At 45.9% G+C, this 15467-nt stretch overlaps 1 protein-coding gene across 4 annotated transcripts in view; it reads right to left on the reverse strand.

Annotated features, from left to right (window-relative positions):
* The window catches only part of LOC144474143 (beta-1,4-N-acetylgalactosaminyltransferase bre-4), a 52073-nt gene that overhangs the window by 12882 nt on the left and 23724 nt on the right, over window positions 1-15467 (reverse strand). The gene's annotated exons all lie outside the window — the stretch shown is intronic.

A 15467-nucleotide genomic window follows, 5' to 3' on the forward strand; every position in this document is an offset into this window, starting at 1 on the left:
TCAGCGAAGTTTCCGCGGAAGCGCAGCTCGTTGATCAACTATTCCCGGTAACGATGCAACGATCTCTTTAACGGGGAACATCTTCTTGGCGAAAGTCGTTTAGGATTCTAAGTCTTGTTATCGGTTCCTCGTGAGAGAGTTCGACGATTAACTCGATTCTACCGGATTTGAACGATTATTGGTGCGCTTGCGGCTTCTACCATGTTCTCCAATTTGCGTTTTCTCGCAATTCTGGAGATTCCAGTCGTGCTTGTTATGGAAGCATTAAATAAATAATCCGTGAGAAAAGAACATTTTATGTTCCATCATTTTCATTTAAAACGATTATTTTCCGTGCGAATTCTTGTACAAATAAATTCTTAATCGCGCGAATTCTTGTACAAATAAATTCTTAATCGCGTGATTTCTTGTACAAATAAATTCTTAATCGCGTGAATTCTTGTACAAATAAATTCTTAATCACGCGAATGCTTGTACAAACGAATTTTTAATCGAGCGATCTCTTATACGAATTTTTATTTATATCGAGTTTTATTCGAGAGTGTCGAATAAAATTTTATTCCTATCTTTCTCCCTCATCGTGTGAAATCCAGCAACTTTAAAAACATGAGAACTAATTTTCATAAAGTAGATGCAATTCAGGCCGACATTTTAGGAAAACGTGCCACCGTGAGCCGTGATTTACGGATAGAATCTTGTCACCGGGCCAGTCACAGTTTGCCGCATCGGTCCAGAGACTCGTCGGCTTAATTGATTGCTTATACAGGACCGTGACAGACCTAACAATGCAGTTACGAATCGGGGGGGGGGGGCGGTTCGTCCACCCAGCTGGTGCGGGTTTCGAACGACGGTGTGTTGACAGCGTGGCCGGTCGCACGCATCGACGAGCCGGAAACACGGAAACGTAGGAACCGTAGGAAAGAAGCAGCAGAGAACGCGACGGTGAGCGCATCGGAGCCTGAAATTGGTTTGCGTTTCAAGGTAGGAAGGAACGTGCCACCAGCAGTCTCTCCGCCCCGTAGAAAATACCAAGGGCGACGCGACGCGACGCGACAGCGACTACGGGGAAACGGATTCCGGGCAGAGAGGGATGGATGGGTTTCTCGAATTCTTTCGTACGACAAACTTTTCTCGGCCGATCGTTCTCTTCGCGGACAGCCTGGCTCGCGCGGCTCGAAGACCCCAGATCGTGACTGCTCTCCTCCGCTCCGCTTCGTTTCGCGGCGATCGCGGCACGCGATCTTAGCCATTACGGCCGCGTCTACACGAACCGCGTTCCCCGATAACGTATGGAAATGACGAGGTTTCCGCGGCCAGTCCCCGATTTCGCGGAAACGGTCGACACGCGGTCTCGAAGCGCCGGAAGATGCGAGAGAAGCGCCGAGACGCGCGCGAGACGGAACGGGATCCGCGCGAGCGCGCGCGCGACCGGCAAAACGCGGACGCCAACGATAACGATCGGCGCTCTTGTCTGTCGGCTTGCGAGGTGAATGCGACGCTTTGACGCTCGTGCAATTTGCTGGAAAATCAACAATTACGATGGTTATCGCGACACCACGCCGCGACGCCTTCCACGCGGCACGATCCTCGAAAGTATTTATCCGCATACTTTCGTAATCGCGATTATCCCGGGATAATTACGAGATGACCTTCAATTTCGCGCGTCGCAGTTCTCACGGCAGGCAGACCTTGGACCTTTGAGTGTAACTTCGGTCGAAGAAAATGCATGGCGAAGGGGTTAAATTGTTTACTTTATGTCGAGAGACTTTAAGTAATTATCATAGCACTATCTTGGTTGCGTTTATAATGAAAATTGAAAGGTGAAAGTGTAAACGTTGAAAATATTGAAAGAATTTATGGAGATCTGTATATTAAATTTTCAACGGTTTATTAAAGAAGGAAAGAAATTTTTATATGATCAAGTATAATCGATCATTTCCGAAAGGACTGAACAATAAGTGTCAATGTAATTTCGTGGCAATCAATTGATATATAATATCTCCTTGCAACCACCGCGTGGTAATTAATCGCGGATCGATAATGCTCTCGATCTATTGGCATGAATCGATGGAGAGGATCGATAGGGAAAATCCCACGTCGATGGATAAAATCGACGCGATAAATTCGACGCGAACGAATCGACGCGATAACATCTTGTGGACAAGTTTTCTCATGTTCTCCTTGACTGTTCCAGTAGCGCGATGTAATTCATGCACGACCGGAGGATCGATACGTAGTCGGGAAGCAGAAATGATTCGAGGAGACGCGACCGTGCCGGTGCACATTTCAGAAAACTTCAAATCTACTCGACTACGTAGCGACACGCTCAAAAACCTTCGCGCCGTACCCTTCGTCTCGATATTCCGCGCGAATCCTCTTACGCGCGCGAGCTTCCGAAAGCGGAAACACTGGATCCCTCGGAAGCGATTCCGGCGAACGCCCATTCCCTTCGATTGAAATACCAAGCTCGTTGAACGAACGCCCACGGAACATAGACGGGTTTCACGATTTGCGATATTTCCATAGAAATCGAGTCGGTTGCTGTACCGTGACGGGTGTACCAACGGTAAAAGATTCACTCAAAACTATATGGACGCTTCCTTGATTTCACAGCGCTTCGAGGAAAACGTGAATCTCCTCGTTTAATTAAATTTCGTGGTACCTGGTTGGAATCTAATATATTCCGAACGTGTTCATGGCTTTGAGCAATGTGATCGATATTAGTAAAATTGCTGCACGTTCTCTATATTAATTTGTCCTGTGTATTATTCAATGTTATTTTCAAACGTCACACAAAATTGTAGTGCAGAAATAAATATACTGAAATAATCAGTATTTCACTTCGCTATTAATTGACCCAATGAAGAACACATAATTGAAATACAATGACATATAATTGAAACAAAGAAGCGAGAAACAGAAGGACAAAAATAATTGAAAAGATGGCTGCATTTTGCCGTCGAGATATTCCCTCAATTGAATATCTATTAACGCGACTTCAAATCGTTATTTTTAAATTACGTCTTGCTCGAGGTATGAACAAAATGTCGTCCCACGTATCGTAGAAGGCAGAATTATTTATCCGTCGGCGAAGTTTTAAAACATGCGGATGATGTTGAGCACGTGTGCCCGATGAAGTACATCACGTGTACACGGCGAAGTAGAGCACGTGTACACGGCGAAGCATCGGGGGATCGTTGAATTTCAATGATCGTAACTGCGAAACGCGTCCGTGATATGCAAACACTCGACGGTCTAGCTGTACGCGAAGAGAAACAGATACAAGGGAGTTCTTGCCGTCGTTCGTTCCGGGCGAAAAATAGATCGGAAAATCGTAGACCCGCGACCGGCTGCAACCCAGCGGATCGAAGCCGGCATTCTTCTGGTTTCGAAAGTTTCCGCGGAATGAGTATTTCGCGATCGAACGGCCGCGCGAGCGCCGCACGCGTGAAAGTTGTTTCGTTTCGGCGACACGCGATCGGAGAAACGGAACCGGGCGAAATCTGACGGGGACCTAAACTTAAATTAGCGGGGCTGTTATTTATAATAGACAGACCGTTGGATAGTTTCGAAACCTGTTTCATCAAAATTCATTTGCGAAATAATCAAATTCCTCTTATCGATGTGAGCGCGCCTGTATTGCTTTCCGAACGTCCATTACGTTCGAGAACCACGCGATTAGCGTTGATTAAAAATTGCGGTTAAAACAAGCATTTCAACATCAAATTCTATTATTTTTTATTGCCATTAGTCACCGAAGATATTACTTTTTCCCGATGAAAATCCGATCTTATCTATGCGAAATGGATAAATAAGAATGTTTTTCCCTGAATAATTTCATCGGGTTGAAAATGATACAAAAATCTCCTGATATACTTTCAATGTTCGCAGTGTTTCAAAGTTCAGCTATATATCTTCGTTATATCAATCTTTGTACATTTATTGTTATGTAAAATACAGTCTTTTTATAACCGAAAAAGTCGTAAAAGTTTTGGCTTTTGGCAAGGGTTGTTACAGCCGTGCGTTCCACCAAAGCGGAGCAGTTTCAGTAACAAATTCCCTATAAAATCGTAAAAGATTCGCCTCGGCGCGGGTGAAGCGACCAGATACGACTCTAATATCGTTCCGAAAGTAATAAAGATCGGCTTATCAGATTCCGATGCTACTTTCCTCGGAAACGCGAGACGTCCAAGCGGAGGATCGAAGCGTTTCTGCGGCCAATCGGTATCCGCGAACCCCAGCGCGAAGCGATTCCCGTTAATTACTCCCACCGTGGGCTGTCTCTCTTTCTCTTTCTCTCTCTCTCTCTCGACGAAAGTCTGACACGAACGCGGAAACAAAAGTTCCGCGGGACAGGAGTTTTTCCTGCGGCGGCTATGGCCGCGAATATGCAAACAACCGCGCGTATTCGCGGAACTTTGAATCCCCGATCTCTGAAGGGGCTCCGCGGTTTTATTTCTCCCGGGCGAAGCTCGTTAGTGCGTTCGCGCGGACCCACGGGTAACGACCATACGGGATTAAACGAGCTTCTACGGCGGTTGTTGCCGCGCGCGCCATGGTGCCACGGTGCCACGGTGAATGCTGGCCAACGCTCGCAGGGCCCGGATAAATCGCGGCTCGTTTCTCCCTGTGATCGACGCGTTTTCTGTCGTGCACGGGCGTTCCGCTCTGTGCCCGGCGCTTCTCTCCCCTCGCCCCGCGCGAGCTTTAATGAATTAACTCTTGTATGCTTTGGGAAAATACTTCCTTAAATTAGTATGGAGTTAGCCGTGTGGGATTATTAGGGGCATCCATTACCTGTTAACGAACATTGCCGCATTGTTCGTGATTTATTACCGCAGATTTTCCTAATTAGATTAATAGATATGCTTGGCGTGTTCACTGCGAGATGGACTTGTACTGAGCGGCAAATAAAAATAAATAAAAATAAATAAAATAGATAAAATAAATAATAAACTTTCGGCGAGTGTCGAGAACCGACGTTGCATATTCTTAACATTTTTCCGACGTCTCGCGAGCATTGTAGCTGCATCATTTCACGCGAACGTGCAGTCTTTATTATTACTCCTATTGAACTAGCAAACCGACGAAAATAATTTTAATTGGATCGAAATATTTCTTTTATTCTTTATTTTACAATTGTTTTTAAGAAACTGTAATTCCTTTATGTTAGGGTGATATTGAAATTTTTTGAGAAATTTGAGAGATCGTAGCATCTAGAGGCTCGTTTGCGAACTCATATTTAGAACTACGGATGCTTTAATATTAGCGAAATTGAAATGATTTCGCAGCTCTGGCTTCGTCGGAGGTCGAGTGACAATTAGAGTGTCAGTGTGACTTTCCATCTCATGACGAAACCGGCCCGCAACACGTTTGCACTACGCCGAGAAAATAATTCCGCAAGAACGCAGTTCGCGCCCGAAAGCCCGAACCGTATATTGGGCGGCGCGTAAGCCTGAAAGCTCATAAATTGTTATGGGATGATGAATTTCGGCGTTGTGGTTGTTGCATGATTTGCGAGAGTATGAGAGGTGAAATAGCACACGCGGTAGCGTTGCGTAGAATTTTCGATGGGATTAGGATTTCGATGGGAGGATTCCCGTCTGAACAATATTCCTCTCGGTTCGGTAAAATCCCATAAAATTCGTGGCGCCCATCGAATGCTTGATTCGCTAAAGGGTGTAAAAAAGTTGAGCCCGTTGATACACGCGTTTCAAACAGCAATCGAAATTATTTAAACCGTTTTGAAAGTATTGCAAATCTATTTTCTGTCGTTTCAATAAAATTAAAGGATAGCATATGTTAGTCGACTCAAAAATATAAATTAATTGCGCCAAAATAATATATATTTACGAGCTGTAATTTCTTTTATTGGCCAATTTTAAATTCAGGAACGCATTGGTATTTTTGAGATATTGAATATTGATTAGTTATAAATAAAAAGTCAATACTAAATTGATGATAATTTATGCGATATCTTATTTTTGATAAAAAGTAGACTTACACCACTTTCAATATAAGCGGTCCATTTGTTATTTGTATCCTTTACTTATTGACCGACCCTCGTAATTCACACTCTCGCGCATCTGCTTCCGTCTTTTCCCGAGCGCCGGCAGCTCGCGCCGTATATACCTACGACGTATCGCGCGAATGAATCATTCATAAGCTCGGATAAACGGGCGAGCCGAGGCCCGTGGAACGGCGAGGTCGAAGTTCGAAATGCAAAACTGCATCCGTTCGGCGATGGAACGCGTCGCCGTCTCTCACAGCCAGCGGCGAAAGATCGCGGACGGGGAGAGGAGCTCCATACATTGGCCGAAATGCGATTCCCGAACGGCAAAGCAATTCAATGATCGTGATCGGGCTCGCTTTGACCGTGCCAGAGCCATCTTTGACCGTGAACGAGCGGCTGCAGAAACGTGTACCGGAGTCCGCAGGAGCGGAGTACATCTACGATGCACCGGAAGCTTTGACGTCGCGATACGCCGGGCCGCCAGGACTCGCAAACAGGATGCTGCTTGGCCGGCTACTTAATTGGACTGGCATTCGATCGCTTTGGCCGACGTAGCTAGCATAATCATCGGCTGGGTTTTTGCGAAATTTCCGCTGAATGTCAGCCAGATGTCATTATCGCGGGAACGATGTTACTCGAGATGCAGCTTGCAATCGATGCAGCTCGTTTGACGCACAGCCGTCTAACGCGTCAAACGAACCGCCAATCAGTGCGGGGGAAACGAGCAAATATCGGAAGCCGAATTCGCACAGGCGGAATCGGTGGCGCGTCTCGAAATCACGATCGTTTCTTCGGTAAACTGGAGCTCTTTTCGGCTCATCTTAATTGATGAGTTAACTTTCAAAATTAAAAGGTTTCTTTTTAGTAAACTTGTTTTTTTTTTAGTATATTTCGTTGTTTTTCATCCTTCTTGATATTTTTTGTCAGGAAACTATGCAACTGCCTTGATCAGCATTTTTCGTATGTGTTTGTTACTTTTTCAACACTACTTTCAGATTTTTACAAGGAAAAAGACGGCAGCATTATGAAGTTTAGAATATCGGTTTTTGTCCTTTCACTTTCAACTTTAGTAAACTAAATAAAATTTAGAAAATAAGTATAATTATAAACTTATAAAATAATGATTACATATACTCGTGATACGGTCTATTGGACAAGAAATCGGGCCACTAGATCTCGAGATATCATATTGACCAGTTCAGGCAACATAGGTTCGAGAAAAACACGTTTATAGATTTTGTGTGTCACCGAGATCGAAAGTGGACGAACCGGTTGAACAGTTACAACTTCGTTAAGCAGTTCGGCAAATAAAATTCTATCCTTCTGTTACCAATACTTAAACACTGGAGTAAAAGTCGTCAAACGGTAAATATAGATTACTTGGCTCGGGTAAGAATTTATTTGTCACAAACAAGGGTTAACCGATGTAGTCGTGAAAGAAATCGTATTGCGAAAGGTTAAGAGAATCCTGCAGCGGTGCAAGAGCGAACGGAGGCTGCAAGGTGGTCCGGACGAAGCAAGTAAACAGGAGGAAGAAGCGGAGAGAATGCTCGAGCAAAGGAGAAGAAGAAGAAGAAGAAGAAGGAAACGGAGGAATCGATAGCCATTGTCATGGCGACCGTAGCTTCGACCACCGCTCGTCCGGATCCGCTATTTCTCCACCTTCGCGACATTCTGGCGGGCGAATTCCTTGATCGCAAAACCCTGCGAAGCACCGATAACGGGGGGGTGCACGTGCCAAGACCTCGGTCAGCCAAGAGAAACCTGCCAGCTCTTTCGAATAGAGTTTCTTTATCGCGGTTCTATTCGACCGAGTCGAAGCCGCCGCTGAAAGGACTGTTTTCCGCGAAGGTCTGTTTAAAGAGCCGAATGCTCGAGCGGCGGGGGTCGTCGGTCGATGGAACGTGTGCAAGCCGAAATATCGTTATCAGAGGCATTCGCGGAACAGCCGGGTCCCGGCCGCCTAGCCAGCCTAATGTAACAGGCAAAATTGGAGACGCGCAGCAATTTACGGCACCTTGGCGGAAGTGCTTTGATGCGCGAACGCTGCAAACTTCCCAAAAGACGTCTGACTGGGCTGAAACAGCGGAACAGAACTCCTGCCTCGGGTAGCTCCCCCTGTTTATCCTCGTTTATCCGCCTAAGCCGTCGTCCTCGAATTCGCGACGACAGTTACCGCGTCCCAGCATCTCTGAGAACTTGGATCCAGAGATTGGTCCATAATTAGTGTAATTGGACCAGCCTCCGTTCTCGAAACCGTGAAAGACCGCCCGGAAACGCGATGACACTGTGACCATTTTTTACCCAGCTTCTCTTCACTCCCGACGCTACTACCGGTCTGCGAGACCGCTCATTATTTATTCATCGGTGGTGGTGTAATAATTGTATCATATTACAATATAACATCATTAATTGTAAGAAAATTTGTAATTGTAATATATACGCTGCTATTCCACCTCGATTATTGATATATAGACTGCAGATCTTATACATTTATAATAAAAATGAATAGACGAAATTCTAAACCATAAAAATGTTAAAAGAATTTAAGGACATGTAGTTGTAAGTACTAGTAAGGGTTGAACAGTACTGTCCATATGCCATTTTGAAGACTCCGCGATCCACGATGATTTTTGCGATCTCCTGGTATCATTATTCGACTATAATTTAAATAAATAGCCTTCAGAGGAACATTGTAGCATCGCGGGTAGAAACCGAATCGCATGTCCGCGTGTTCTAGAATCTCGCCTCAGGGTCGCGTGCAGCAACGCCGATAGAAAACTGTTTCCATACGGCGTGCAACCGTGTGTGTGTATGTGTACGTATATTAGCGTGGCAAAGTGTCCCGATAGATGTGACTCGGCTAGTAGTAACTCGAGAAGTTCTCGAGTGTTTCTGCATCAGCAGGCAGGCACAAGGCGAAGCTGGCGTATAGCGCGATACTCGAGCGCGAGGTCTGATGCCTGCAACCATAAGCGGCGGCCCCGCTGCCTGGAACGGTCGCGAACCTTTTCCACCGTAGGAACCTTCCGACTAATTGCTTTCGCGTAACGATGTCCTAACGAGTTTCGAAGGTCCCTGGCGTCTCGAACAATGCGTTTCTGGAACTCGGACGATTACGAAACGAAACGCACCCTCCGGCTACGACTGTGCCGTAGATATTACGCGTGCCGGCGTAACGAGAAGCGCGCGCGGAATTTACGGGCGTCGATCGAAACACTTTCGACTCGTCTACGAGGCAGGTGCGCGACGCTTCTGTGCTAGTGCTCGAGCGTGTGAAGCACTTTCCAAACGCGGTCGAGATCTCTTTAAATTCATGAGAAGGGAGGAATGTAGTTCAAGAACTCGTCGATCGGCCGCGTTTCCCCGCGAATTCGGCTGTCTTACCTCTGCGCGCGACGACGGTGTCCGACACGTTTCTTCCCGCGGCTCAGCTCGCACTGAACGCCCAAGAACGCGACGATTACTTGTAATTTCGTTTCGAAGGTCTGCCTTGATTAGCACTCGGCCATGAGAGATCGATAACCGGCTCGAATACCGAGTATTACGTGAAAACGGGCGAATCACGTACCGTGTTTCGCGAGGTTCTTCAATGCATAGTAGCTGATACGCTTTCTAGCGCGAAGGTAAACCCGCGAAGCGATGAGTCAACGCGAGCTCGCGAATATCGCCGAGAACCAAGAACCCGGGGCGATAGAACTCTGAGTCAGACCCCGAAGCCTCGGGCAGACGCCTTTTCAGATTTCTTGCTCCGAGGAGGACCCAACCGAGAGCCAACATAAATTCCCGTCGAAACCACGCTCCCGGCTTTGCGAAAGAAAAGAATCTTCGTTTCCGCGAATTTGCGCGCGTCTCGCAGCGATGACGACGAATTGAAACGGACTGCGGAAGAATCTCCTTTCCTCGCTGCAGCCCGATAAATGCAATTAGCCTGTGCTCGATGGAAAAAAAAAGAGTAAAAAACCGGGCCCGAGCGAACGTTGATCCAATTTACGCGAAAAAGGGAATTGGGACGCGCGTGCCGCGGCCATCGACCATCCCTCTGAATCGAGCATAGCCGCCGTATCGAATAATAAACGAAGGGGTTGCTTATTGCGCGTTGAAAGCCGTTGATGGGACGTTTAAACGCCGACTGTTAATTCGAGCACGATCGGTGATTGGTCGATTCGAAATCTGCTTGAAGAGTGACGGCAATAGATTCGAAAGAGCCAAAGTGGCTGCGATGAAAAGAGAATCCACGTTCGACGACGTTCGACGGAAATGAAAATAATAAATCGTTTGCAGTTTGCGTTACGATGTTTAAATCTTTACATTGGAACGGTGATCATCGATTCGTATCGGCCTCGAAAGTGGAAGACAGATTTGAAAGAAGAGTATCCGCGTTCGACGATGTTTGAACGAGAAGGTCGGCATAATTTCGGTCACAGGTCGAACGATAAATCGTTCGGGGTTTGCATTAGGAACGAATCTGGGATCCTCCTTTTTCTGTTCGAGGGAGCAGGAAATCGCGACGGGGAAGCCCGCAGGAGGAAACGTCGCCGTGGTTCCATTCGTTTCTCCGACGGATCCCGAATAAGGCGGTTCGTAAGCTTTTTCGAGCTGCATCGAAGGCGCGGGAGGTATGCAAATAGAACGAGCACTCGAGAAATCTTTCATGAAAGTTTACCCGAAGTTGGGAAACGTTTCTATGCGAGCCGATAGGTATCGCGGGGACGCAATTTAAACGGTACAGTGCGCGATATTTCCTTGGTGGACACGGTTGACTGTAGGTGGAAAATGCATAGAATCGCGTTATGAAACAGTTTCTCACTTTCACGAACTATTTTACAGATATTTGAGGAAGACCGAAATATTTTGCAACATATTTAAATAATTTCTTGCGGTATGTATCAAGTAGCGACGTAATTAAAGGTTTCCAGATTTATTAGTAAAGATTTATCCTAAATATTAAAAATAGAGATGTACGTAACATAGCGTAGTCTTGCAACGAGATAAAAAGATCTTTGCCAAGCAAAGTTTACTTTGTATATGTAACTAAAATCTTAAGAAAAAGACCATTTTATTCCTTAAAATGCCTACGTAGTACTATTATTCCAACTCCACGATAATAATATGATTGGAATTATTATTAAGAATACCGCGTACCGCAAACATCATTAGAAACGTTTAACACGAACGAATGTTCGAATAATTCCCCGACTACAAGAACACACATAAGCGCTGGGAATTTACCTGAATCGTTCACCAGCATTTTCCGAACATACGCAACACCATAAATGGACGATTGCCGCGAAGATCTATTAATAGCTTCCCGGGAAACGTTCAACGTCCACGGTTCAACCATCCTCGCGGTTTGGCAGAGCAATTAGCGCGGCAATCAGCACGAGAAACGGTCAGATGCATGATGCAGAGCTCATAAATGTCGCGGCAGAAGAGAAACCTGCCGGACGAGAGGCAGCGGGAGATAGCGATGGTACAGGGGTTCGCTGGAGAGCGTCTGATAACCGTGGAATTACCCGGAGGATAGTAATATCCGTGGATAAAAGGCGCAAGAGTGGATAGAGCGGTGGAAACGAAACCGGGAACGGGAACGTGAACGGGAATAAGACTAAATTCTCTCGGCGAAAGAAAGCAAAAGAAAAGCACGGTGTCTCGTTGCGCGGAGAAAGAAACTGCAGACAGCCGGAGTCGAGTGGGGATGCTCGAGGGGCACTCGTTTCGTAAACTTTTTCCCGAAGGGTAGCACGCCTAAAGAAGATGGGAAACGAAGGGCCGGCACAGTCCTTTCCAACGGAAACGAGCCTGGAAAACGAGCTGCGGATTCAAGAGCAGCGAATTAAAATGCGCGACCGTGGTAGGAGCTGTTTGTTTCCCTTTAGGCCAGCCGCAACCCTTCCGACGAGATAGCTACCTTTTCCTGCGAGCTGCTCTCGGGACGACGATGACTGAGAGTGTCCCCTGTACCTCTCCCGTCTAATTAAGATTCCTTCCGGCCCCGAGGTCCCGAGCCTGTTCGTGCTGTTCGCGCGATTCGATCGAGAAATCGGCGGCACCGCCTCGTCAAGCCCCTTTCAGGGCTTCCTCTCTCCGCGAATTAGCGGCATTCTGCCGTTCCCGGGGAACCCGTTCGCGTTTCACCAAGCGACCCGCCCTCCTTCGTATTACCCGTTCCCGCGGCGTTCTCGACTCGCTCTGTTCCGAGAAACTTCGCCCGCACGAAAATAATTCCGCGGCCAAACAGAAATCACGCTCGCGTAAACGGTCTTCGGAATATCCAGAGATCCGTCGACAATCCGTGTGACCTCATCCAGGGCCGCTATTAATAAATCTGTTCGCCGCGAATACCACTTCTGCGCGCGGAATTACCTCTGCCAATAACGCGGACACCGGTGCCAGGAAAAGGCCATAAGCGTTAGGACTGGCTCGTCGTGGAACGGTGACTAATTAGCGCCGTGCGAGCGGGACTCCGGCCTCGGTGAAACCTCCGGAGACGCCGTTAAAAACTGCATTAATCTTGTAATTGTAAATATGAACAAGTTTTGTGAATATCGCTTTGCAGAATTTCGATAACAGAATAAGAGTATCGCAGCATATTACGCAAGCTTAAGGGGCATCCACTATTTTTTTTTTTAGAAATTTCGCTTGGTTTATAGAATTTTACGGTGTTCATAGATATATTTCATATATTATTTCTTTCTTTTATATTTTTGTATGGGTACATACTTTGTATTAATTGTATGTTGAGGTATATGCTTAATGGTACATTAAATTGAATCAATAATGAGAGTATCGTTGTATCTTGTGCATGTTCGATAAATTGCTGAAACTTTCGAGGAAATAATCCACGATTTCACTTTTCCGCGACTGCACACGTTCGCCGGGTCTAATGGAAAATATTCGCGTACTTTACGCAACGAAACACCGTTGCAGCAACGAAAACGCTCGCGGAACGTGACGGGAGAGTCGTGCGCAACGAAAATGTTCCGGGTTGAGAATGAAATTTCTGTGTTCCGTAGGTAAAACAGCTTCGAGAGCGAAGGGTTACCACGTTATATCAGCAAAAATATGTACTTTGGTGCGTGTAGGTGGCTGTTCGTATAATTATGCTGTCCCTGTGCCCTGAGCACGTTTGTTTTATTAAAACAGAACCGTGTCCGGCTGCAGATTTCATGCGGCCTTCTTGCACGCTACAATTAATCGAAACGGAGATTTCGGAACGGATACGAAAACTGTTTCATTTGCATATCATTTTGAATCTGAAATTATATTTTACACTCATTCTCCTCGTTTTAGATTCGGAATTACCTATCTCCAAACGCGATTTCGTGATTTATTTTAAGTCTAGAGTGCTCTGTGTTGGAATAGACGAGTCCAGCTTTGATTTAAGCTCAGGTACGTTGAAAAACTGCCACGGGAATTCAGGCTAAAGTCGACGGAAATTCTCCATTTATCTTCTCCGTGGTAGTGCCACTTTCTAGAAATGTGTATCTATTTTGTTGCGCAACGGTCTATCTACGTTCTCTCATTACGATTGCTCTCGTCACCGAACAAAGCGATTTGATGAGAGAATTAATAGTTAGGAGTTGTTCCATCGCTCGCAGCTGTCGCGATACCAAACTACTGTTGCGCTGCATCATTCTTTATGATAAGCTATTAGGAAAACAGGCTGAGTCAACCTTATCGTCGATTCTTGTGCCCAAATACTGGATTCCAGTATACTCTAGTACTCTAAAATAGAAACTAAAACATTTATTTATTTTCATCAGTTTCTTCATTTCCGAGGTCCATAAACTTTTGTAAATCAATACAAATCGAATAACTATCGGTTTGGGAAAGCTGACATTTTCGTTAAATGTCACTAAATTCTACAAACTGTGCGTCATTACCCTGTTCGAGGCACATCATTATGAATCGTAATACGTACACCACGAGAAGAAGTTCCCAGGCGAATCGGCGAAAGACGGTTGGAGCTCGCGGCCCCGGCGATTCCTGGTCGCAGTAAGGTCAGGTGGCGCGGACAGTTAGTTGAAGGCACAATTAGTTGCCGCCGAGAGTCCTCTAATTGCGAGCAAACAGGGTAACCGACTCGCCTTCTTGTTTCCACGGTCCCCGCGCGGGTCATGGAACAATGCCGCGCTTTCATCGGCGTTTCGTATCGCTCCGAATCTTTCTTTATTCCCGACGGTTATTCAAATAACGTGAATTCAACGAACCCCGGGCTCGGCGTTAATTGCCGGCAGCGGAGCAACCGGGTCTAATATACCCGGCCGAACAGAAGCGCCGCGGGACTTTATCGGCTGCGAGCGTTCCGTTCGGAACGTTATCTACATATTAATTCGAGCGACGATTAGCGGGACCGCGTTTCGATAGGTTCTTAAGGGGCCTGTTGGCCACGATAACGACTCGCTGGGCGTGTTTCGTTCCATCGGATAAATGTATCGCTCGTGTGTGGTACCGTATCGTCGGACATTAGGTTTGCTCGTGCGTCACACAGAAAAAATTCGACTCGATAACGCCAAAATTGTACCGCTGCCTCCGTTCGATGCTTTCGGGTGGACTAATCGTTTCTGAGTGAATCTGTCGAGTATTCATTGTCTATGTGATAAGCAACAGTTGAGGTCAAACAAACACACGGAGAAAGATAATTGCAATAGTATCGTTAATTGATAACATGAGGTGGCGGGGAAATTAAGCCCGGGTAATTCATATTATCGGACAATTGCTACGCCTTTCGCTTTTTATCAGGAATAGTGAAAAGCTTTTTATCACTAACATGATGGCACATGAAATCGTCAGATGCAACTTAAAGCGAACATTTGGCTGTAAGAACCACTGCATTTTTCAGTTCTTTACTAATCATATATCTCTGATAACAGATCCGTTACTTAATACTTTATACATCATTACTGTTCAAGATATCAACGCGCTGGTGTGAACACCTTGCCGATATCCTGACTGCATCTTATCAGAAGCTACGGAAGACAATAATACATAACTACGGACGGACATTGCGAACGTGTAATAGGTCGTTGAACTCGTTTTAAGGTCCTCTATCATGATACGGAAGCAAAAACAGATCGATCCATTTAAAAAAATGAAGAATGACCTTCAAATGTCCGAAATACCTCCTCCTGCAAAAAGACTATTATCGCCAACGGATAGCCCACCTCGTACTGTGCAATTTTTGTTTCAGCAAATATTTCTGTGAAACTTATAGTTTCGAAGATATTTCAGGTGGCAATAGTTATTACCCCACCCTGTATATTCAGTGTATCCTAAAAGTCATTCGCAATCGGGAAATGATATGATTCTCGTATTATTTGAAATAACTTTTTTCATGGCGCAAACGCAATCCACGGTTTTGCTTATCAGTTAACGCGAGGCAGCTGAGCCTCGGAACTGAGCTTCGATCACTAATTGGCTCGGTTGCTTTGCGTTATCAGAGCACGCCCCC

Source organism: Augochlora pura, chromosome 8 (assembly GCF_028453695.1).
Source record: "Augochlora pura isolate Apur16 chromosome 8, APUR_v2.2.1, whole genome shotgun sequence".
NCBI classification, from domain to species: Eukaryota; Metazoa; Arthropoda; class Insecta; order Hymenoptera; family Halictidae; genus Augochlora; species Augochlora pura.